The sequence below is a fragment of the Cricetulus griseus genome, chromosome 7, assembly GCF_003668045.3.
Source record: "Cricetulus griseus strain 17A/GY chromosome 7, alternate assembly CriGri-PICRH-1.0, whole genome shotgun sequence".
NCBI classification, from domain to species: Eukaryota; Metazoa; Chordata; class Mammalia; order Rodentia; family Cricetidae; genus Cricetulus; species Cricetulus griseus.
Window position 1 is genome coordinate 85,160,060 of NC_048600.1, and position 23,850 is coordinate 85,183,909.

Below are 23,850 nucleotides of genomic sequence, written 5' to 3' on the forward strand. Positions count from 1 at the left end.
GTCAAAACAACTCTTTACAATAAAGGATCTTCTGGAGGCATCACCATCCCCGACTTCAAGCTCTACTATAGAGCCATAGTTCTGAAAACAGCTTGGTATTGGCACAAAAATAGACAGACAGACCAATGGAATCGAATTGAAAACCTTGATATTGAACCATGCACCTACGAATACCTTATTTTTGACAAAGGTGCTAAATCTATACAATGGAAAAAAGATAGCATCTTCAACAAATGGTGCTGGTACAATTGGATTCAGACATGCAGAAAATTGCAGATAGATCCATACCTATCACCATGCACAATACTTAAGTGCAAATGGATCAAAGATCTCAGCATAAATCCAGCCAAACTGAATCTTCTAGAAGAGAAAGTGGGAACTACCCTTGAACAAATTGGCACAGGAGACTGCTTCCTGAACATTATGCCACTAGCACAGACATTGAGGTCTACAATTAATAAATGGGTCCTCCTGAAACTGAGAAGCTTCTGCAAGGCAAAGGAAACAGTCAGTAGGACAAAATGACCACCCACATAATGGGAAAAGATCTTCACCGATCCCACATCTGACAGAAGACTGATTTCCAAAATATATAAGGAGCTCAAGAAGCTAGCCACCAAAACACCAAACAATGAAATTAAAAAGTGGGGTGCATAACTAAATAGAGAATTCTCAACAGAGGAATCTGAAATGGTGGAAAGATACTTAAGAAAGTGCTCAAAATCCTTGGCCATCAGAGAAATGCAACTCCAAATAACTCTGAGATACCACCTCACACCTGTCAGAATGGCTAAAATCAAAAATACCAATGACAATCTATGCTGGAGAGGATGTGGAGAAAAAGGAACACTCCTCCATTGCTGGTGGGAGTGCGAACTTGTAAGACCACTCTGGAAATCAGTTTGGCGGTTGCTCAGAAAAATGGGAATCAGTCTACCTCAAGATACAGCCATTCCTCTCTTGGGTATATCCCCAAATAATGCATGTTCATACAACAAGGCCATATGTTCAACCATGTTCATAGCAGCATTGTTTGTAATAGCCAGAACCTGGAAGCAACCTAGATGCCCCTCAACTCAAGAATGGATTGAGAAAATGTGGTACATTTATACAATGGAGTACTATTCAGCAGAAAAAAGCAATGGAATCTTGAAATTCACAGGAAAATGGATGGAACTAGAAGAAACCATCCTGAGTGAGGTAACCCAGTCACAAAAAGACAAACATGGTATGTACTCACTCCTATATGAATTTTAGACATAGAGCAAAGGATTACCACCAGCCTATAATCCTCTTCACCAAAGAAACTAGGAAACATGAAGGACTCTAAGGGATAAATGGTCCCCAGGAATGGAAGTGGCATGAACTCCTGAGCTAATTGGGAGCATGAGGGTAGGGGAAAGGGAGATGCTACAATAAGAGCAAGAGAAGAGGAGTAGAGGAGAGGAAATGGAGGGGCAGAAATATTGAGTTGGGGGAAGAATAGAGGAGAGAGAGCAGGATGAAAGATACCATATCAGAGGGAGCCACTATAGGTCTGAGAAGAGATCTGGAACCAGGGAGATCTCCAGAGACCTACAAGGATGACACTATCTGACAATCCAGGCAAGGGTGAAGAGGATAACCTAAAAGCCCTTCCCCTAAAATGAGATTGATGACTACTCTTTATGCCATCCTAGAGCCCTCATCCAGTGGCTGATGGAAGCAGAGACAGACATCCACAGATATACACTGAGCTGAAATCTGGAATTTAGTTGAAGAGAGGGAGGAATGAAGAGCGAAAGGGTCTGTACCAGGTTGGAGAAACCCACAGGAACAATTGGCCTGAATAAGTGAGAGCACATCGACCCCAGATGCTGTCGGGGAGGCCAGTACAAGACTGATCCAGACCCCTGAACATGGATGTCAATAAGGAGGCCTCTGCACTCCAAGGAGCCTCTGGTGGTGGAATAGTATTTTTCCCTGGTGCAAGAAGGGACTTTGAGAGCCCATCTCACATGAAGGGATGCACTCTGGCCCTGGACACATGGGGAAGGGCCCAGGCCCAGCACAGGAAGATTTGGTGGACTTTGCAGAGCCCCCGTTGAGGGCCCTACCCTGCCTGGGGAGTGGTGGGTGGATGGGGTGGGGGGTGGCTGGGGGTGGGGGAGGAGGGATGGGGTGAAGGGAGGGAGAGGGAGAAGGGACTTACATGTGAAACAAGTTTGTTCCCTAACTGGAACTAATAAATAAATTTTTAAAAAATGTTCAGATTTTAAGGTTGATTCACAATGTACACACTCTTTCAGACTAAAATCCTAAAACCATAGAAATTTGTTTGTGGCCATGTGAGAAGACCAACAGGCAGGATTGAAACTCATGGAACTTGGCTGGGCAATTGGCAAAGCCATGCCTGAATGAGACTTGGAGAGGCAAAGCCCTGAGGACCTCATGCTGTTATTGAGCATAGCTCTGATTATTGTTTTTGAGGTCACTGCATCCCTCATAATCTGTGGGTTGTATGAAAACTCTCAGAGGTTTCCAGCCCCTCACTGGGCTGTGTCACTGGTACTTAAGTAATAGTGATTTTTTTCCAAGCATTGCTGCTGGAGAAGATTAATGATTCAACCAAAATCCTTAGAAAGAATTTTGATATGTAGTTGATTGTAAAATTAGGTGAAGATGTTTTTGTTAATGGCTTTGAGGTAGAAAATCTTGGGGAACAATTTAAGGTTTAGAAATGCATACTTTTTAGTAGTTGACTGAGGAACTCATTGAAGTCAGGGAACAAAACAGTGGCAGCCTAGCTATTGCTGGCTGACATACCTTTCTTGGTAGGGTGGGTTGGTGATCAAAGGTGATGATTAACTCCTTATGCCAATTTCTGTCTTCAGCTTCATGCTATAAAAAAATATGGTTTGAGGGTTTGAAGTTTCCCATGACCCTGCCAATCCTGGAGTCCTTTTACTCTGAGGGTGAACTTTCGTCCAGTCCCCAAGATGTCCTGAATCCTCTGTCTTTTCTTGTGCCAGGTGTTGAGAGCTTTGAGGAGAGCGCATCAGAGAGGAGAGCCAATACCGTTAAAAATTTGTTCTTTATGTAATTTAATTCCAAATGCTCTGGAGCTGTTTCAGAGTGAAGTGTCACTTAAGGCTTGATCTGACGTAGAACAAGGAAGCAAAAAGAAAGACATTCGGGCTAGAAATTGTTGATCAGCAGAGGAGAATGTGCTGTTTTGGAGGTCAGTGAAAGTGAGGAAAGCCAAGACACAGGAGATGACTCTCCCTCATCAGATGGAACAGATTTAGAAATTAGAAAGGCGCAAGATGGAATACGCACCATAGAAAGTACATTTGAAAGACCCCCGAAGAGGTACTTTCGTAGAGGGGGACCCGCACCCAGGAATCAGCGAGACCACGAACTTGGATGCAAAACCGCAAGAGGCTTTATTGGAGATACGGGTACCCGGGCGACTTAGCTTCTGTGTGGCTAAGCGCGCCGAGCCAAGGGAAAGGGGTCCTTATATAGAGAAAAAGGTGCAAGCTAGGAGCAGGGATTCTATTGGATAATTCTAATGAGGCATCGTACAGAGCTATTCCCATTGGTCAATGTATATGAGGCGCTATACAGGGTTATTCAAATGAGGCGCAGTACAGAGTTATTCAAATGAGGTGAAACATAGAGTCTTTCAAATGAGGCGAAATACAGAATCATTTCTATTGGATGGTTCAAATAAGACACAGAGCCATTCCAGATCAGCATATTCTCAAGGTCTGGTGTCTGGTACAACAGACTCAATTCCCCTCCCCTCTGCGTCCAGATGGCTGACCTTGGGGGCGGAGACCTTGGGACAGAGTGTTTCTCATCGGGCGGGGCTCAGGGACAGGGCTCCAGGCCGGCTCACTTGGTGTTCGTTCTCGTGCCGGCCCACCTGGTGCTCGCCCTCGTGCCGGCCCACCTGGTGCTCGTTGCTCGGCCCCAGCCTACCTGGTGCTCGTTCTCGGGCCTGCCCATCTGGTGCTCGTTGCTCGGCCCCAGCCCCGAGGCGCGGTGCCAGGCGGGGCGGGCCGGGGGCGCGAGCCCTGCCGGGTGAAGGCTTGGGAGGCCCCGGCAGCTTCGGGGCAGGGGGCTCAGGGGCATTTCGAGCGGGTCTTTCACATTAACCATACAGTTTATTACAGAGCAGGAGACGGAGAGCATGAGAGGGAGAGACAGAGAGTGGATAAGAGAGAGATAGGAAGTAAGAGAGAGTGTGTAAGAGTAAGAGAGCCTAAGTGGGCAGGTGTCTGTCTTTTAAAGGGGTCCTTTACACCTGCATGCAGATTTAGTTCCCATGGAACCCTGGGCTGACCAGGGCATTGCCTGAGTGGATTCTGCCAGGTAACTGGGGCAGGCCAGCATAATGCCTGAACCTTTCACTAACTGAACATTTAAGAATACTGAGACAAAAAAATAAAAATACCGAGACAAAAAATAAAAATACGGAGACAAAAAATAAAAAAAGGAAACTTCCCAGTGAAGAAAAGGGAAAGAAAGAAGACAAGAAATGAAATCTTCTGGGTAATAAAAAGGGAAGGAGCTGGGAGTGGTGGCACACGCCTATAATCCCAGCACTCAGGAGGCAGAGGCAGGCAGATTTTTGTGAATTCCCAGCCATCCTGGTCTACAGACCTAGTTCCAGGAAAGCCAAGGCTATGCTGAAAAACCTTGTTTCAAAAAAAAAAAAAAAAAAAAAAAAAAAAAGAAAAGAAAGAGAGAGAGACAGAGACAGAGACAGAGACAGAGACACGGAGGGAGGGAGGGAAGAAGGGAGGGAGGGAAGAAGAAAGGAAGGAAGGAAGGAAGGGAGGAAGGAAGAAAAAGAAAGGAATGAAGGACAAGGGGAAAGGAGAAAGAATTAAAAAGAAAAAAATTACCAAAAGGGAAATGTTCAATTATGGACCTATGGCGCCATCTTCTGATGGATTTGAGGAATGGTTGCCTAGGGTCAGAGACACACCTCCACAGGTGTTTTCCAGTTACTGTGAGGCAAATGCCTGCTCACAGTCCATATCCTTAAGGTTATGTTCAGATTAATTGGAAACCTAGGGACATGACAGACCTGAAAAGATTAAAGGAAACAGTAGTGACATATGGGATGTAATCACCTTATGTAAGACAGGTTTTTAAGTAACTGGGCTACTGAGAATAGAGTTTTCCACAAGATTGGAAGGACCTCATGGAAGCCATGCTAGAAGCTAGTCATCAATTATAATGACTTACTTGGAGGAGAGAGGAAGCAACAGCTACGGAACATTGTAATCAGACCAGAGGAGTCGATATTGTAAAGGATCAATTATTAGGAGAGGGTCAATATGCTAATTTACAAAGACAAATATAGTTTAAAGATGCTGTTGTAGTGCAGTGTCATCCAGTGGCTTTCAGGGCCTGGGATAAGGTCGAGGAGCTGGGAAAAAGATCTATTTCCTTCAGAAAAAACATACAAAGTGCACTTACTTTTTTATTTATTTGCAAAGATTAACTTTTGCAGTACATAGAGCAATAGCTGATCCAGATGATAGAAAAGTTTTAATCGAACCTTTCACTTTTGAGAATGCTAACACTGAATGTCAAAAGGCCTTAAGCCCCTGAAGGCTCAGGGAGCCCTTTTTGAGGAATGGATTAAAGCTCCTGCTGATATTGGATCCACAGAATACAATGTTAATATAGTTGGACAAGCTATAGCTAAAGGCCTTAAATCTCAGAATACAAGATGCTTTAACTGTGGGAAATTGGGACATTTAAGGAAAGATTGTTATCATTGTATAACTGAAAAGGATATGTCTTTGGAGAATAATCAGAATAGAAAGCCTCAACACCCAGGAATTTGTAGGAAATGTGGTAAAGGTAAACATTAGACTAATGAATGTACATCAAGAAAAGATATGCATGGTAGTCCTTTATCTTCAGAAAACTGGATGTTGGGCCTATCTCAGGGGCCCAGGAACAAACAAAAGAAAAGTTAGATGCCAAGCACATTGAGGAAACTGCTATCCCTTGTAATTCTCCTGTATTTGTAATAAAAATGAAATCTGGAAAATGGAGAACATTAACTGCTCTAAGAGCCACTAATAAGATAATTCAACCTATGATATCTTTACAGCCTGGAATGCCATTACCTTTTCTTTATTACCTAAAGATTGGCCTATTATATTTATTGATTTAGTTTTTGGCTTTCCTCAGTTTATTACTTATCATTATATGGATGATATTTTATTGGCTGCTTCTGATACAGATACCTTAAAAATGTTTAATATGGTACATAAAATTTTAACCTGTTGGGTAGTACAGATTTCTCCTGAAAAAAAATACAAGAGAAGATACTCTTAGCTATTTGGGATTTAAATTGAGTAAACAGAGAATTCAGCATACATACAGTTTAGGAGAGATCAGTTGCACATTCTTAATGGTTTTAAAAAATTATTGGGTGATATTAACTGGTTGCAGCCTACAATTAGAATCTCTATCCCAGAATTGAGTAAATTTGTTTTAAATCTTGCAAGGTGACTCAGATTTAAGCAGTCCAAGACAGTTAACAGCCTAGGCTAATTAGCACAAGTAGAACAAAAATTACAAAATGCCTACGTGGATCAATTGAATCTCACAACTGAATGTATTTTAGTATTTGTACCTTCCAATCATCTCCCCACTGGATTCATTATGCAGAGGGAGGATAATACTTTGGAATGGATTTTCTTATCTCACAAACAGAGTTAAAAAATAAAGACCTTTATAGAGAAAGTTTCTGAATTAATTATAAAAGGGGAAATGAGACTCTTCTGGGGCAAAGAGCTTGTAGTAATTTCTCAGGAGAAATAATAAATATTCAAAAAGTAAGTGGATTAAGTTTATAAAAAGAACCGAATGGTTTCTTCCCTGTGTGGTAAAAAGGCTCCTATTTCTGGGCTCTTACATTTTATATGGATGCAAATAAATTAGGAATGTCTGGTTATAAAGCAGGAAACATCAGTAAGGTTGTTCAAAATCCATATGATTTGATTCAAAACTCAGAGTTGTGTACTATTGTAATGATGATTTTGCTAGGCTTTTATAACCTCTTAATATAATTACTGATTCTCAATATGTAGAAAGGGTTGTATTACATATAGAAACTGTTGAACTTATTCCCGATAATTTAGAGTAGACTTTGCTATTTGTACAAGTACAACAGGCAATTCGAGAAAGAAATTGTCCACTTTATATTACCCATATTTGGACTCATATTGAGTTGCCTAGACCCTTAGCAAAAGAAAATGAGGAGACTGATAAATTATGATAGGAAATGTGTTGGAAGCCTCAGCATTTCATAAGAAACTCCATGTTAATAGTAGGGGCATAAAGAAAAAAGGAGTCTTTTGCAAAAAGTAGCTAATCCTCTCATCTAGGGACAGTTTAAGAATTTGTGTGACAAAAAGGGGAGGTGATACTTCAAATGATTCAGAATCCTTTGAATGCTACAAACTTATTCCTTGCCATGCTTTCCATGGTAATGGTGCAGGTAAAAGGGATGGATCATATTTATTGGACTTTTATCCCCAACTCTTCAATTAACTTAGCAGTATGTTGGGGAGATATGGATATTCCTGTGGTGGTTAATGAATCTTCTTGGCTACCTGGTCCTTATGACAACTGAGAGCTGCTCAGCCAATGGAGGAGGGTAGAGTGATTGGGAATCACACTGAGGAAATACTAGGCATTCTTGGGGCCTTCCATGCTTGTTCCTCCTATGGTTGAGAAGGTTATGGTTGAGAAGAATAAATAGGAGGGGAAGAGAAAGAGGACAAATGGTAAAATGAAAGGAAAAGCATATGATTTTTACATATGAAGAATACTAGAGAGTGCTCACAGTAAAATAGCTTGAGAAACATGAGAGCAATTCTAACACCAAATTGAGAAATGTACAAAGGAAGGCAAAACAATTACAAAATTTATATGTAAGAGTGAAGATCAGAAAGCCAAAACTAGTCTTGAAATTGCAAAAAAAAAAAAAAACCAAACAAGCAAAAAAATAACAACAACAACAACAACAACAACAACAACAACAACAACAAAACCACCTATTGTTGTGCCAGGTTCTCGGAGCCCAGAGACTAACCCAAGGAGTTGACACTCTGATGAAAAGCAAAATGTTTCCTTTTATTTCAAGCTGGCCAGTTAGGATCTCACTGCATGGTGGGCAAATGAGATGCCAACCAGCCAAAAAGAGAAGCTTTTAAAGGGGCAGACCCATAAGGTTGAAGGTCACAAATTACAGAGTTTCCATGGTTACTTAAGGTCCTACAAAGTACAGAGTTAGTCAGTAACTACACATTTTAAGGGAGATACATTTGACTGAGATAAGACAGGGCATGGGCTTGCAGGGTTACAGGGTCATAGGGTCTGTCAGTTATCTCCTGGGCTGGGGGATCTTTATGACCAGCAATTAGCAAAGGAATGTTAACAGGAGTGGTGGACAGTTAGCTCCCCTTCTCTGAGAGCAGGGGATCAGGCTCCTGTCATGACACTCCTGATTTAAGGAGTTAAATTTTCCTTTATCATAAGACATTCCCTTTTCAGGGCCTAAGTTTTTAAACTTTTATTAATTTGAATATTTGGTCCCTTACTATAAGAAACAAGCAAGTAAACAAATAACAGCACATAATAAGTGCATGCTAGGTTAGATGATAACACATTGGTTGATATTTCCTTCTTGGTGTTATGAGTTTTGAATTCTTTCCCTCCCTTTGATGTTTCAAGTGTTTATTTACACTGCTGGGGAAGGTGTGCCTTGCAATTCCAATTTAGACCTGCAGAGCTATAATGGGATATGTTTTGCATCAGCACCTTTTATTCCTTTGTGACCAGTTAAGGCTTGTCACCTTTTGGAGGAAATTTCTGGCACAGCTGCACTGAGCCAAGTGGTATAATTCTCATTTCCCTCCTGCGTACTTTCTCTGACTTACGTTGGTACAGGAGGGTGAGGTGAGTGAGAGCCCTTGATTTCATCAACAGTCACTTGTTAAAGTTTTTAGATTTATATTTATTTTTGAGATTATAATATAATTACAATATTTCTCCCTTCCCTTTCCTCCATCTTAACCATCTCATATGCTTCCCACTCATTTTCAAATTCATGGTCTCTTTTTACATTGACTGTTACTGCATATATATATATATATATATATATATATATATATATATATATATATATATATATATATATATATATCCTGTTCAGTCTGTATAATGTAATTTGTATGTAGTTTTTCAAGGTCGACCATTTGTTGATGGAGAAACAACTGGTGTGCTCTTTCCTGGGGGAAAAAACACTTATTCTGCTCCCAGCTTTTGTCAATTGCCTACAATTCTTTGTATTGAAAGACCCCTGCCCCTTAGCCCTTTCTTTCTCAAGTTTGTCTCCTCTTCCTCCTGTCGGCGGCTTCCCCTATCCCCACCCCCGGCGGCCTTCCCACCGCACGCCCAGCACGAGAACAAGCACCAGGTGGGCCGGCCCAAGAACGAGCACCGGGTGGGCCGGCACGAGGGCGAGCACCAGGTGGGTCGGCACGAGAACAAACACCGAGTGAGCCGGCCTGGAGCCTGCCCCTGAGCCCCCGCCCGATGAGAAACACTCCGTCCCAAGGTCTCCGCCCCCAAGGTCAGCCATCTGGACGCAGAGGGGAGGGGAATTGAGTCTGTTGTACCAGACACCAGACCTTGAGAATATGCTGATCTGGAATGGCTCTGTGTCTCATTTGAACCATCCAATAGAAATGATTCTGTATTTCACCTCATTTGAAAGACTCTATGTTTCACCTCATTTGAATAACTCTGTACTTTGCCTTATTTGAATAACCCTGTATAGCGCCTCATATACATTGACCAATGGGAATAGCTCTGTACAATGCCTCATTAGAATTATCCAATAGAATCCCTGCTCCTAGCTTGCGCCTTTTTCCCTATATAAGGACCCCTTTCCCTTGGCTCGGCGCGCTTAGCCACACAGAAGCTAAGTCGCCCCGGGTACCCGCGTCTCCAATAAAGCCTCTTGCTTTTGCATCCAAGTTCGTGGCCTCGCTGATTCCTGGGTGCGGGTCTCCTTCTACGAAAGTACCTCTTCGGGGGTCTTTCAGTATAGGGCTAAGGACTCATGGGTTTTTCCCTCACCCACTTTGACATGTCCACTGGTATTGTATTTGTTTAGCTCACATTTGGCCAATCATGTTGGTGAGACTTTATGGGCATATCTTCTAATATTACTTAGAAACACATTCACACAGCAAACTCTGGTCCTTTGGCTCTTACAGTCTTTTTTACCCTCTTTTCCACAGTGTTCCCTGAGCTGTAGGCACTGGAGTGTTTTATAGATGTATCCATTGGATCTGGGTGCCACAACTCTACAATTTAATTGGTTGTGGCTTTCTGTAGTGATTTCTGTCTGTCTCAGAGACAATGTTGGTATTCTATATTGCCAGCAGGCGAGAGAAGTTGTTGCTTGGTGGTTCCCACAGACCTCAGCCAGTCCCTATACTCTGCTTTAACTTTGGCACCGAAAGGGTCAGTAAAGAAGGAGATACACTTCCTGGGAAGTTTCCATTGCCCTAATGGGTTACCAATTCTCAGCTCCCACATGCTTCCTGCAGAGATCTCTCCAAGTTTAGTAACTTCATTTCAGTTCCTATCTCTTGCAAGGAATAGAAATATTATGATTACTTTGATTGTTACTTTCACATGGTTTTGCTGATAATGTTTTATAGCTATAATTTTATCCAGAAATCCAACATCTAGTGATATTGTATATAAAAACTCTGGTCAAGTAATTTTACAGTTTGGGACTCTCTGGTGAGTTATTGAAGCTGCCTGGACAGAAGATAGAGGAAGATAGAGCTGGGAGACCACCCAGTGACAGACCAAGGGCTGGAGACTGGCCCTTCCCTAGATCTCTGGCAATCTGCTTTGCTTTCACATAGAAAATGGTATCACTGGTCTTTTTGTTGTTGTTTCTGGCTTGTTGGTCCTCTGACTTAAAATCATTTCCCCACCTGGTTACAGCAATCATGGTCACTAGTTTATATATGCTTTTCTGCTCTGTTCAGTCTGATTTATTTCAGAGCTCTGACAGAATGGGTAGCACTACCTCCAATCCTGGTGACAGCTACTTGCACCTGTTTTGGCAGATTAGTTCAGCTATGATTATGACTGTATTAAAAAATAAGAATGTTATCTTATGGTTTAGTTGTCATTCTGTAATTAAAAGACTCTCTAAGTATAATACAACAAATATTTGTGACTAAATTTGTTTTGCAAAAGATGGGGGTGGCAAACATATTACTACTTTAATTCTGCAAAGCAGGTTCACTTCTGACCCTCTACTTTTATTTAGGGAAGCTCTAAGATATGCAAAATTTCTACCTTGTTTCTTTCTAAGGATGCATGTGGAATTAATGTAACCATTTTATGTTCCATTTTGTGGCTAATACATTATGAGTAAATCTAGCTGCTTATAAAGCATCCCTGGCCACAGATATATAATACACAGTAGAGGCATTATGCATACATCTCAAGCTGGCAGGCATCTCAGAAAGCAATTTGTTTATATATGGAGCAGCTGAAAGCTAAAGAAAGGTCAAGCAAAATCAGGACATGAGGTGAGCACTCAGACCTCAGTTACCGAACTATTAGGATCCCCAGCAATGGAGTCTATGCTCCATTCCCTCCCAGAGGTCCATAATCAGATGAGGATGGGTCTCCTTCAGGGCTCGGTAGAGTTGGTCTTTGCAGGTCTTATCCCAAGCCCGACTGAAGCTGAAGAGTTTCCGCATCTTATCTGGCTTGGTGGTCTCAGCCCTCACCTCCTCATACTCTTCTTCATTCAGCACCAGACCATGCAGCTTATCCAAGACAGGGTCCACTGATGTCACTCGGGCCACTAGTTGCTCTCGATGACGGTCCACAAAGTGGAGCAAGGTGGAGGCATCTAAGAGTAAAGGTGAGACTGGTGGTGATCAAAGGCTCCTGGGTAGGCTCTATCTACTATTATTCTCCATTTCTTTTTTTTATGTGTTCATGTGTGTGTATATGTGTGCATGTGTATGTGCACACACATATGTGTGTTTGGATGAGTATGTGGATACAGGTACACATACATGTGTGTGAACATGTATGTAAAAATCAGGAGTGTTATTTTTCAGGGTGCTGAAAGTTTTGAGACAGAGCCTAGATTGGCAAACTAGTGATCTCTAGAGCTCTACCTGTGTCCTCTGCCCCAGAGCTGGTATTACAAGCATGTACCACAATGAATGGCTTCACTCTGATCCTGGACATACACATCTCCATCCCCATCTTGAGATAGGGTTTTCACTGACAAAGCCCTCTTTTCCCTCTTCCCTCCCCTTCAGCAGCAGAGGGATCACGTTGGAACTATCAGGAGCTCCTGTGGCCTGTATCAGTGGTTACTGACCTGCAGGGTTTAGGGCATCCAGTCTTGGTGCAGATCTGAGGTCTCCTGAAGGAAAGAGGAAATGAAGAAGTTGTTTATTTTGAAATAGGATCTCATTCTATAGCCCAGGCTAACCTGGAACTCAGTATGTAATCCAGGATGACCTTGAACTATTGATGTTCCTCTTACCTCTACTTTGCCAGCATTGGGATTATAGGCTGAGATGAGTCACTATGCTTGACTCTTATGAAGAAGTACCTGTAACAGTTCTAGTTTTGAATGTACACCATACACCTTGAAATATCCATTCACTTATGAAATTCTTAGTGTTTGAGAACAGACTTCAGGCAATATCTTTTAAAATCCAGTGTTAAGGATAGGAGGGGCTCTTAGACTTGTTCTAGGCAAAACCCCTTCCTTAAGTATATGGGGAAAGTGAGGCCCAAAGGCTGTGATCATTGACAAATGGTGGCCATATAAACGAACAATGTAAATTTCTCTCCACTATCATTGCTTTACTTTTATCCTGTCCTGGCCTGAACTGAATCCTTGGTGGAGAACCAACCAAATCCCTTATTCAATGACTTAGACCATTTGGTATCCTATTCTCAGTAGAAATCTACTTCCTTGCCCTTGTTTGGTCTTTTATACTCACACACTGTATATGTGTTCTGGCTATGGCATCAGAATCAAGGTCAAACTAATAACATCACATGGAAATACAAGAACATTTTAGTAGGAACAACAACAGTGAATGAATAGATTTAAAAATTGCTTGCTAAAAGAAGAGGGAATTCTCCATGGATTATGTAGCTTATGTGAATACAACTTGAGTGTTTGAGTAGATCCTAAGTTCAGTGTGACCTAAGTGCAGGCAGATGGACACAAGTGGCCAGCTAATGGTGCTAGAGACTTAGGGTCCATTTTTAAGGAGGAATGGGTATGTTCTTTATATTCCATAATGAGTGCTCAGCCTTGGTTCATTCTGGCATATCCCTAATCTAGAGCACCTTCTGAAGATGGTGCATGAGAAACCAAGAGTTTATAAACAAAGGTTTAAGAGGAATGAAAGAAGGAATTGGAGATGTTTAACTTGCACAATAATGGGAGATACAAAGGATGCTGTGGTCACGGTCTTCCTGTAGCCAAATTGTTTCCCAAATAAATGAGAATAGATTCCTGTGAGTGCCAATGGACACAATTGAGACTGATTTGGGGCAGGGAGATTGGAGTAATACAAAAATAAAAACATTTCTACAGTTAATACAAGGCCATTGTATGAGACATATACAGCAGAGCTGGTAATTCCTGGAGTGCTGATTAGCAGGGAGAGTTGGAATTTTGTGTGCATGTGAGTGCTTGAGCCAGAGACTGAAATTATATTATTTAATTTGCTCTTAATTACCTGAAAACATATAGACTGATCCAGGATTGAGCATCTGGTGTTGCCAACACTGACTTAACTCATTAACCATTCTTTGTCCCTTTATTTTATAGCCAGTACATCATTATTAGGCCCTTTTCCAAAGGCCTTATGGCTGTCAAAATCTGTTAATTTCAGGGCAGTGTGGAGGTACTAGAGAATAGGAAAGGGAAAAATGGCCCTAGACTCATTGTGTTTTGGGTTTAAATTTGAGTCATAAGAGCTATTGGGTATCTTGAAAAGCCATTTAAGTTCTCTGGAATATTTCTTTGTACAAGCTGAGTCATTAATGATTTTACCCAATCTCTGAATTCTCTAGGCTAGTTCTATTCTTACCTGGTTTCAGCAAGGCCTTCCATACTTGACTCCCACTCATCTTGTGGTTCAATTGGAGCCATATGTCTGAATCCACATGGCCAATGTAGATCTCAGAAAAGAGCTGTGCTTCTCCAGGGCTCCGATAACACAACTCCAGTTCCTGGACAATGAATCAGCATTGAAACACTACTGAAGAATTAGGATTTTCAGGGCATGGCACTGCATGCCTTTATTCTCAGTACTTGGGAGGCAAAGGCAGGTGCATCTTGATGAGTTTGAGGCCAGCCTGATCACATGGTGAGTTTCAGGATATCTTGAACTGCATAATGAGACTCTGTATCAAAACCAATCAAACAAACAGATAAAGGACAAGCAGAGGTACCAGCTACTGATCATAGTGCAAGTGAGGTCTTTCCCCTTGTACCTTCTTAGTCTTGCTCAATCCTCCAGTGACACTGATAATCTGAAATACTAAGTTCAATCATCACCACCAGACTATATATCCTGACTCAGAAGGATTAGTACACATCCTATAGATGAGTTAGAACTCATTTCAAAAGAGGTGCTCACACACTATAAAACAGATCTTTCTAATTCCATTATGAACTGATCCTTCTTCCTCTTCCTCCCCATCTTAATGCAAAGCCTTCTTATCTGAATGGACCCTATACTCAACTGATCAATCATTATACATAGCTCCTCTCCTCTCAAACCCGAAACAGAACTCTTGATTCCTTATTATCTCCCAACCACACTTTCTCCCCAAACTCAGTAAATGGCACTAATGTTTCCTCAATGCTCAGGTCCCAAATCTAGGCCACTCCTCATATTTGCTCCCAAACAGCCACTCCACTAAGTTCTTCCTCTGTCTCCAAAATATATTTGGAGATCTATTACAAACGTTGATATTTCTTTTTGGCCTTGGCATCTGTCAGGCCTACTGAACTATGTCTACTGAAATATAGTGGCAAAGGGTTCATATTTGTTGAAAACACATCACATCACTCTTCTTTTTTGCTAACAACTGATACTGCAGAAAAACACCAAATACTCATTTTGAGGTTCATCTTTGTCAACTGTGATGGTTAGCTTTAACTGTTAATTTGACATAACCTAGAATCACCTTGAGAGAGGGTTGGAATGATTGTTTCTATTAGGTTGGCCTGTGGACACTTTTGTGGAAGATTGCTTTAATTAAATTATCTGGTGTATGGTGATCCATCCAACTGTGGGCAGTACCATTACTTAGACAGGAATCCTGACTTGTATATTTAAGATGAACATAAGCAAAAAAGAAAGTGTACACACATATTTTTCTTTGAGCTTGTCTGGGGAAGTTACTACTTGCTTTAAGTTCCTGTCACTTATATGTGGTACCTGGAGTTGTGAGCTGAAATAAACCCTTTTCTCCATTGGTAGATTTTTGTCAGGATATTTTATAACAGCAACAGAAATGAAACTAAAACATCAAATCAAAACATGAACATAACTTCCTTCTACCTATTGGAAGCTGGTCCAACATTAAACAGGATCATCAGGATTCTTTCAGATGTTGTTTGTTGCCTTAAAAAATGGAGTATCAGAGAACTTAGAACAAATAAATTATCTGATTCTTCAGCATCCCTTCCATCTTTATTTCTTTTCTTTTTCTTTGTAATACATGTTATTTTATTCGTGTTTTCTTCTTTTTTTAAAAAAAATTATTTATTTATTATGTATACAACATTCTGCTTCCATGTATATCTGCACACCAGAAGAGGGCACCAGATCTCATAACAGATGGTTGTGAGTCACTACGTGGTTGCTGGGAATTGACTCAGGACCTCTGGAAGAGCAGCCAGTGCTCTTAACCTCTGAGCCATCTCTCCAGCCCCCGTGTTTTCTTTCTTCTTATTAAATCATTTTCTTACAATATATTTTGGTCATATTCTTTCCCTTCCCCTAACTTCTCCCAGATCCTCCCCACTACCCCAGCCAGGTAGGGGAGTCCCTGGAATGAGGGTCCTTGAAGAATAGGTGGGTAAGGATTTGACGGTGACAAACAGAAACAAACACAGAGGCAGTGTGAATCTGAGTGCATTTTGCAGTTCTCAAAGAAGGTTTTTTTTTGTTTTTTTTTTTTTTTTTGTTTTTTAATAGAGATATCCCAGGGGATGTTTGTTAAACAATCTCAAACATATGACATTATTGTTGCAGTGGCACAGTTGACTTGGCACAGTGATGCAGAAATCCAAAACAGAGTCATCCAGGGTTAATGAAAACATAAAATTGTCCTTGATTAGTCAAACATAGGACCATCCTTGACTAACATAGTATCATCCAAGGCTAACCATATATTTCTTAAATCAAATTAATATATTTTATGGTCAATTATTATTTAACATCTATTACCTAGTTCTTGTGAGTTTTTGAAGTATTGAGCTATTTTAACTATTTTAACTCTTCCTTATTTAAAGCTTTCATTACCAGACACTTAAGCCCACTTTTGATGACATCTGTATAGCCATATGAAATTTTATTGTTGGGAAAGTTTTTACTATTTGTACTTATGTGAATGACGTGAATGATTTGTAATGTGCTGGTTTTTCCTGAGATGAGGTCATGGCAAGTGACCTCATCTCAGGGAATGGTTTATTATTATTTTTTTAATGTCAGCATAGGCTTTTAGGAACACTTCATTAATGTGGAAAAAAGGGAATAGAAGAACAAACAGAAATTGTCATAAGAATCACAGCTCAATATTTTTCTCTGGCTGAGAGTTCCACAACCTTTTCCAGGAGACCTCCTTCTTTTGAAGTTACTGCCTCAGTCTGTGGGACTTGTCACACAGAATCTCCCGGATTTAGTGTGGCAGCCACCCATCCAGCTTCATGTTCTCTCTCTATATCTCTCTCAATCAAAAAGAAAATCAAAATAAAACGAAACCAATTCAGACAAAAGCAACAAAACAAAACAAAAAGCATACAAAACTCCTGAAAATAAAAACAAAAACCCATAAACAAAACCCATGGAGTGACCAGCTACTCCTTCGTCCACCTCCTTTTCGAATGCCAGTCTTTCTCTATTCTACTTTAACACCCTGAACAACACTAAGAGGTTCTTTTTTATTTTGATTCTGTTATTTAGAATATGTGACCATTATCTCTTTAGCAATTAAACTTTTTCTTGCTTTAATTTTATCTTGCTAGAGATGATGTTTGTTGAGATTCTCAGTAATAGAATTGTCCTTGCCTTTTGAGTTTATCAAATTCATAGTAACTCTGTTGAACCATGAATCAAGACTTTCTAGCACCATTTTACAAAGATAGAATGTCCCATAGTCCCCCATGGTGCCTGTTTTGTTGTAGCTGTTAATAAACCCAGTGTGTCCAGCTTCAGGTGTGCTCCTAGTTTGTTTGTTTGTTTGTTTTCAACTAGATGGCATTGATACCCTGTAGCTAAACACATCTCAGGGCTTCAAGTAACCTTCCGCATCTCTTTGATCCTACCTCCCTGTCTCAAATACTATACATTTTCTCCTCAATATCAATTTTCCTGGTACATAGGGATGCTCTCAGATTGGCCCACAGGTATCCCAAAGTCTAGTGTCTGATCCAGGTGAGGGGTGAACATCTGGCTGCTCACCTTGGGAGTTATTTCCAGATTCTGTGAACCAGACACAGTGTAGCGTGAACCCAAAAAAAGGGAATCCAATGGGGGTGGCTTGTGTATTCTCACAAACTGGAATTTCTCTTCTTCATCATCTATGGCCTAAGAAACATATAGAATGGCAATTTAACAAATTTTTGCTCCTTGGAATCTGGTCTGAATAAGTCGAGATGGTAAGTCAGTGTGCTAATATGGGTATGGGGAAGTAACACAACCTCTGATCCTATCTCCCCATGTTTAGCCACACAAAAGGCTTACATTTGACCTTTGCCATATTTATGATGGAATTGGGGTCACTGCCAGAGATGAAGAAAGAAAGGCAGCAGGTTAGACATGGAGCTTTCACATCTTCCTGAATCTATAAAAGGGGATGTAGAAGGTTTCATGGAGATCACAGAACGGCAAATGCAGTCAGAGGAGACTTCAGCTATGCTCTCATTCACATGAGAGTTCTGCTTACAACAGCCTCATGTCCAAATGATAATCCCTCTGGGGAGCTCTGGCTCATCTCCTGCTGTCAGCCCACACTAGCCCAGGCTTTGGGTTATCAATATCACCTTACGAATGGCGCAGTCATTGGGAATGAGGTAGAGATGGACAGTGACTTCCTTAGCATGGTAGGAACGGTAAAGCAGTGTGGTGGAGGTGATTGGGATGAAAGGTTGAGCAGCTGGGATCATTCTCAGTAGAACTCCAATCAGGGAGAAGCTGGGGTTTTCCAGGACTACATAATGTTGTTCCACCTTGGCTGGCTTTTCCAGGGTCATCCTTTTCTCTTTAAAGTGAGCCACCTTGAATAACGAAGTATCCACATGCCCCCCTGTCAAAGAATATGTTAGAGATCCAAGTTTTTTGACATGAATGATTGTGACCTCCAGATATTTCACGTGTTGAAATCCTAACTCTAGAGTGATGATGCGGGGTGGTAGAATCTTTAGAGCAGTGGTTTTTCAACCTGTGAGTCACGACCCCTTTGAGGGTTGAACAACCCTTTCACAGAGGTTGTCCAAAAATATGGATATTTACATGATGATTCATAACAGTAGCAAAATTACAGCTCTGAAATAGCTACTACTAGTCATGAATATATCCTCATGGACAGTGAGGGCAGATCAAGTTCATTTACTGCTAGGCACACAGAACTATAGTGGAACTTAACACATGTACTCTATTGGCCATGCCCTTGCATAGGGGAAAGCAGGGCACAAAATGGAAGTGGTAATAGCAAAGACTCAATGCCCATCTGAGCTGGATTTCACTAGGTGATCTCCATTAAGGCTAGATTTTGCTAGCAAATAGAAACCAAAATTGTTTCTCTGTCTGTGAAAGACCTATGTTGTTTGGAGGAGAGTTTTATGGAAGGACTGTGGAACTTTGGCCTAGAAAAACTATTGAGTGTTGAGAGCTCAGTGGGCTGTTTTGTAAGAGCTTGGACAATAAGAGTGTTGAGAGCAGTGCAGATGATGGAGGCCAGGCTCGTGACTTTTCAGAGGGAAGCTAAGATTCTCCTGGTCTTTTGTGTGAAGAATCTGTGTTCCTGGATATCTGGGAGTGAAGAACCAGCTATGATTAATAAGATATCAAAACTACTGAAGTGAAACCTTGCTTTGCTGGAATACTCAATGCTGGTTGGCTGGGGATGGGACTTTAGCTGTTAAGGTAAAATCTTCTGGGAAGCGTTTCCCGAGAATCAACGCACAGAAGCTGTGTTTCAGATATGGCCAAGGTTGTGCTTTGTGTTGGCAGCCATGCTTGATAGTGCAAGAGTCACTCAGGTGGTACTGATTTTGCAGGTCATGGAGAGCAGCTGAGATTTGGCACTGTGAGAGGCCAGGAGAAGCCATTGGTGAAGGTGTAGCCAGGGTAGCAGTGGAAGCCCCAGGATTGATGGAATCATGAAGAAAAGTTGCGGCTTTTGGACCATGAAGAAAGCCCAGGAGGGGCTACTGGTGAAAGTGCAGCCCAGTTGTAATAGAAGATCCCAGTATTTTAGAGGTGCTAGTACCATTGGATGACCACCAAGAACAGCAGTAGCAGTAGAGTGGAGCCTGCCTGACCTTAGAAGATGAGCTGTGCAGCTGTGTGTGCTGCAGAGGGCAGAGCCAGAGAAGTGACCAAGCCCTTTGGAGAAGACCAGAAGATTGTGAGAAGATCCCAGACACTGGATGTTGGATTATTTACACTATTGTAGTTTTTTTTTTTTTTTGCTTTGTTCTGATTGTGACTGTGCCCTGGTTCTTCCCTCTTGAAGTGAGAAAGTATTTAATTTAATTTTGATTTTTACAGGAGGCTACAGCTAAAAAAACTTTGAACTTTTAAAAGAGATTTTGGATTTTTCGGGAGATTGGATGCCTTAAGGAGACAAATTTTAGTGTGTTTGAATTTGTAAAGACTGTGGGAATTTTAAAGTCATTTATGTTTTTAATGTGAGAACTTGGGGATGAATAAGAAAGTAAAGGTGTGACTTAATAATGATGTGTTTGTGTGTCAAGGTGACAAGGGGTCAGTTGTGCTGGCTAGTCTTGTGTCAACTTGACACAAGCTAAAGTTATGTGAATGGAGGAAACCTTGAGAAAATGCCTCCATAAGACTCTGTTATAAGGCATTTTCTTAATTAGTGATTGATGGAGGAGGGCCCAGCTCACTGTGGTTGTTTTCATCCCTGTGCTGGTGGTCCTGAGTTCTATAAGCAGTAGGCTGAGCAAGCCATGAGGAAGAAGCCAGTAATCTGCACCCGTCCATGGCCTCTGTATCAATTCCTACCTCCAGGATCCTGCCCTGTTTGAGTTGCTGTTCTGATTTCCTTCAATGATGAACGGTGCTGTGGAAGCGTAGGCAAAAACAAACAAACAAACAAACAAACAAACCCCTTTCTTCCCAGCTTGCTTTTGGTCATAGTGTTTTGTCACTTTTACTTAAACTCAGAAATATTATAAGGCTAGGAGATACGTGTTTCACAAACAATATGTCAGACAAGACTGGGTAAAGGAAACTTCTTAGTTTCTACCTCTGTGACCTTCTCTGTCTTACTAGTGAAACCTTACCCCTATCACCCACCATCCTTTATGACTACTTGGGTTTTTCATCATCACCACCCTCCTCTCTATCCTTCCTTTGGTTACCTTGGAGGTCCACAAAGTGGGGAAGGTACACAGCAGCCACAGATCCTTTCTCAGCTTTGATGTCAAAAAGAGGTCCTGCCACCATCCAACCATGCTCCAGAACATGTCTGCCCCAGAACTTTCCCCAGGCACAAAATTCAATCTCAATGGTCAATGCCCTTTTCACCACAAAGTGGAGACCTATGTTAGGATGGTGATAATATCCAGCTACTGGGAAGTGAACTCTGGAAAAAAAGAAAGAGAAGCAGGAACCACGATATACAAACTCATTGAGATATGGGGTCTGGACATGGTAAAAGAGGACACCACCAACTTCAATAAGAAGGCTTTGGCTTTGACTGTTGGGTGTTCTGCATTGTATGTGGATCCTTGAGCGAGTTATTTTCCTCATGTGCAAATAAAGCACCTGTCTCACAGAGTTGTGATAATAAGTGATGTAATAAAAAGCCACAGCTTAATAACTCCTTGGGAGTAGTTAGCTATTTCCATGATGATGGTAAACTAGTCACATTTTGTGATTTTAAATGATTCAGTTATCATTAACCTAATAACACCTATATACCAATATCACCAATTATAGTCCCTTGGAACCAAAATCAGTGCTTCATGGAGTCTTAAGTGACTCCCCCAAAACTCCCTACATAGTAAGTACTAAGACCCTAAGATGTTAGCTCATGTGTGTAAATTATGAATGATATCATTGCCCAACTGAGACAATCTCTATGACAATGTTTAATAAATTACCAAGTATCATGTAAGAAATTCTTCTTATTATTTTAGACATTAATTTTATAATTATAACCCCTGGAGAGCAAGGCCACACTATTTATAATAGGTTTCCCAGCCATTAATAGGGTATTTTGCACATAAGGCCTATTAGTACAGCAGGAACATATAAACTGTAAGAGTGTAAATGAAATTTATAAGACAGGGCAAATCTAGTAAATGAGCAAATCATGTTTGTATCATAACTATAATAATCACCAGCAAGGGCTGGAGAGATGGCTCAGAGGTTAAGAGCACCGACTGCTCTTCCAGAGGTCCTGAGTTCAATTCCCAGCAACCACATGGTGGCTCACAACCATCCCTTATGTTATCTGGTGCCCTCTTCTGGTGTGCAGATATACATGGAAGCAGAATGTTGTATACATAATAAATAAAATTTAAAAAAGAATCACCAGCAAAATCACATTTCAAATGACTGAGCAAAGTTGAAAGCAGACTGAGTTTGTCTATGCGGTATATAGAACTCTCATAAGCTTTGTTACACATGGTAACAGTATACTGTTGATGGAGGCTAGGTCTTATCTTAATTTGGTGAAATATTTAAGGTTAAGATTGCTCATAACAGTAATGAAAAAGGAAGAATGACAGTGATTAAAAGGAGCTTGGAAAAATGGTGCTGAAGGTGGATAAGAAGTTCTTGAATGTCCCAATAGAAACCTCTTCATTAGAAAACACACATGTCCAGTGGCTCAGTTTTGTTCCTGCCTTCTTGATTAGCAAGAGAAGAATAAAAAGTGGGCACCGGATAGCATGTAACACTTCAGGGAGTGGAATGGGAAGGCCCCCACTTACCGGTATAGGTTCCTATCTTTGCCTATAACCTCAGTAAACACAGGCCCTTTAGGGCTATGAAAGTCTTCTTCTGTCGCTAGAGTTTCCATAGACATGTCTTCTAGAGAGTCAGGAGAAGACAGACCCAAAGGTTCCACCTGTGACACTTGTAGGGATCTTTCTCCTGAAAGAGGCAGAGCACTGGTTAGTCTCTATTATCTAGGTTGGTCTTACCAGCCTTCTACTGCTAGACTGTGGCTAGGCCCTTCTGGATACTGGTCTTCTTGAGTCCTGGCAAGGGCGTGTCTGCAGTCTCCATTTCTACTCCAGGAGCTGCCCATCTGCTTTCTGAAGACAAGTGCTTGTTCCTTGTCTCAATTTCTACCCATCTCTCTTTCTCTACTGGTCCCAAAGTGTACACTCCCCAGAATTTCCACTGTGGTCATATTGAGAGAGGAACCTACCTTGGAGATGAAAAGGTAATTTCCAGGTTTTAGAAGCCCAGAAGGAGGAATGGGACCCTGATGCAGAGCTGGACCCATGCCATAGATGTCGGAGTGAGGCAGAACAAGCTCCTGAAGCTGAGAGATGGGATGATGCATTATAGGCAACCCTTCCGTGGCCCATCAGGATGCTCAAGAGAATTCTGGAAATGGAAAATCTGGGTAAGCAAACAGGAACCACAGATGTAAGCATCTCCAGCAGAATACAAGAGATGGAAGAGAGAATCTCAGGTGTTGAAGATATGAAAGAGGAAATAGATTTATCTGAAAGCCAGAAGATCCTGGATAGATGTTCTACAAATGCTAAGGGAATGTGGATGCCAGCCCAGACTACTGTATCCAGCAAAGCTTTCAATCACTATAGATGGAGAAAACTTAATATTCCATGACAAATGCAGATTTAAGCAATACATATCCACAAATCCAGCCCTACAGAAATTCCTGGAAGGAAAACTCCAACCTAATGAAAATAACCACACTAAAAAAACCACAGGCAATAGACAATCCCACTTTACCGAACACCTAAAGAAAAAAGGAGGGAAATCCACACAGAAAAACACTACCACCAACAAATCCAAAACAAACAAGAATCAATAATCAATGGTCATTAATATCCTTCAATGTCAATGGTCTTAACTTGCCTATAAAAAAGACACAGGCTAACAGAATGGATACAAAGACAGAATCCATCTTTCTGCTGCATACAAGAAACACATCTCAATGTCAAATACCAACGTTCCCTCAGAGTAAAGGGTTGGGAAAAGACTTTCCAATAAAATGGCCCAAGAAACAAGCTGGTGTAGCAATCCTACTATGTAACAAATTAGACTTCAAACTAAAATC

At 41.2% G+C, this 23,850-nt stretch overlaps 1 pseudogene; it reads right to left on the minus strand.

Annotated features, from left to right (window-relative positions):
• Positions 1 to 22,620, minus strand: part of LOC100758714 — a 52,348-nt pseudogene extending 29,728 nt beyond the window's left edge.
• Positions 22,621 to 23,850: the final 1,230 nt, after the last annotated feature.